Genomic DNA, 2,366 nt, shown 5'->3' with positions numbered 1-2,366 from the left:
TTTTTTTTTTGAGACGGAGTCTCATTCTGCTGCCCAGGATGAAGTGCAATGGCGGGATCTTGGCTCACTGCAACCTCTGCCTCCCAGGTTCAAGCAATTCTCCTGCCTCTGAGGAGCTGGGATTATAGACACGCAACAAACACCATGCCCGCTAATTTTTTGTATTTTTAATAGGGACAGGGTTTCACCATGTTGGCCAAGCTGGCTTCAAACTCCTGACCTTGTGATCCACCCACCTCAGCCTCCCAAAGTGCTGGGTTTACAGGTGTGAGCCACCATGCACAGCGCTGATTTTTTGTTTTTGTTTTTGTTTTTGTTTGGAGTTTTTGTTTTTTGGTTTTATTCCAAGACGGAGTCTTGCTCTGTCGCCCAGGCTGGAGTGCAGTGGTGCAATCTCGGCTCAGAGCAACGTCCGCCTCCCAGTTTCATGCGATTCTCCTGCCTCAGTCCCCCTAGTAGCTGGGATTACAGGCGCCTGACACCGTGCCCAGCTAATTTTTTTTTCTTTAATTTTATTTTTAGTAGAAACAGGGTTTCACCATATTGGCCGGGCTGGTTTCGAACCTCTGACCTCAGGTGATCCACCCATCTCTGAGATTAAAGGCGTGAGCCACCATGCGTAGCCTTGTTTTTGTTTTTTGGGGAGTTTGTTTGTTTTGTTTTGTTTTTGACACGGAGTCTTGCTGTGTCACCCAGGCTGGAGTGCAGTGGCACAATCTCGGTTCACTACAACCTCCACCTCCTGGGTTCAAGCAATTGTCCTGCCTCAGCCTCCCGAACAGCTGAGATTACAAGTATACGCCACCATGCCTGGCTCATTTTTTGTATTTTTGGTAGAGATGGGGTTTCACCATGTTGGCCAGGCTGGTTTCGAGCTCCTGACCTCAGGTGATCCGCCCCCCCCCACCGACTTTATCCTCCAAAAGTGCTGGGTTTACAGGCGTGAGCCACTGCACCCAGCCTGAGTATTTTTTTGTATCATGATTTATTTTTATTTTTATTTTGCCAGAGGAGAGATAGGGGCTCGCTCTGTTGCCCAAGCCAAACTGTGACACTATCATGGCTCACTGAAGCCTCAAACCCCTAGCCTGAAGCAATCCTCCCACCTCGGCCTTTCAAAGTGCTGAGATTACAGACATGAGCCGCCTCACCCAGCTGTACCATGTTCTTTTTTTTTGGTGGTGGGGACAGTCTTGCACTGTCACCCAGGCTGGAGTGCAGTGGTGTGATCTTGGCTCACTGCACCCTCTGCCTACCTGGTTCAAGCGATTCTCCTGCTTCAGCCTCCCAGTAGCTGGGATTACAGGTGTGCAGCACCACACCCGGCTAACTTTATGCTTTTAATAAAGACAATGCTTCACCATGCTGGCCAGGCTGGTCTCGAACTCCTGACCTCAAGTGATCCACCCCCATCAGCCTCCCAAAATGCTGGGATTACAGGCTTGAGCCACCGCGCCTGGCCTATATCAGGTTCTTTAAGGTTCATTTTTACTGCATCGAATCTTTGTAAAGCCCTCTTCCACCAGGATAATCTAACCTCAACTTCTTGAGCTGTTAACTGATGCTTGTGAAATGCTAAGATGGAGTTTCAATGCTGGACTCTGCAGAGATATGCCGGGAGGACACTTTTCCTTCTGGTCGCTTTATAACTCAAAGGTGGTCCAGGTTCCTAACGTAGACCCCTTAGCTTTTCTCCTCCTCCATCCATGCGAGACAGAGACAACTGGGACAGGTCCCTCCAGGTGCAGAGGTACAATTAAGCTTAACTACAAATGGTCGATCAGAGATGCTTTCAGAGAAAGACGTTAAATGAAACAGAGAAAATAGGAAAGCTGATGATCTGAACTGAATCGCTGTCATACTCGACTGAATAGAAGTGGAGGGGCCAGGGGAAAATGGACTTAAAATGTATTTAACAGCCGGGCGCAGTGGCTCACGCCTGTAATCCCTGCACTTTAGGAGGCTGAGGTGGAAGGATCACCTGAGGTCAGGAAATGGAGACTAGCCTGGCCAACATGGTGAAACCCCATCTCTACCAAAAATACAAAAATTAGCCAAGAGTGGTGGCAGCCGCCTGTAATCTCAGCTGAAGGCTGAGGCAGGAGAATTGCTTGAACCCGGGAGGCAGAGGTTGCAGTGAGCCAAGATCGTGCCATTGCACTCCAGCCTGACAAAAGGGAGACTGCATTTCAAAAAACAACAACAAAAATGTATTTAGCATTGCTCATGGCTGGGCACGGTGGCTCATGCCTGTAATCCCAACACTTTGGGAGGCCCAGGTGGTAGGATCATCTGAGAGGAGTTCGAGACCAGCCTGCCCAACATGGTGAAACCCCATCCGGTTAATTTTTTTTTTTTTTTTTTTT

The sequence above is a fragment of the Colobus angolensis genome, unplaced genomic scaffold, assembly GCF_000951035.1.
Source record: "Colobus angolensis palliatus isolate OR3802 unplaced genomic scaffold, Cang.pa_1.0 Scaffold453, whole genome shotgun sequence".
Lineage (NCBI taxonomy): Eukaryota > Metazoa > Chordata > Mammalia > Primates > Cercopithecidae > Colobus > Colobus angolensis.
This window is presented reverse-complemented; position numbering follows the sequence as displayed.